The following is a 204-nucleotide window of genomic DNA, read 5'->3' as shown; positions in this document are numbered from 1 at the left end:
ATACAACTGGAAGCCCACGGGGAACACAGCTCAGGTTTGCAGAGACTCACAAAATACCAATGTAAAAAGCCTCCCATCCCTGCTTTTTGTGAGGGTGTGACGGGAGAAAGGGAATTCTAGGGCATGACAAGGAAAAGAGTTTTCTTGCAAGCGGGTTGTGCAATCCAGAGCCTCGACTGCTGTGTTCGGAACAGCTTTTCTTTA

This window comes from Buceros rhinoceros, unplaced genomic scaffold (assembly GCF_000710305.1).
Source record: "Buceros rhinoceros silvestris isolate BGI_N320 unplaced genomic scaffold, ASM71030v1 scaffold18432, whole genome shotgun sequence".
Classification (NCBI taxonomy): Eukaryota; Metazoa; Chordata; class Aves; order Bucerotiformes; family Bucerotidae; genus Buceros; species Buceros rhinoceros.
This window is presented reverse-complemented; position numbering follows the sequence as displayed.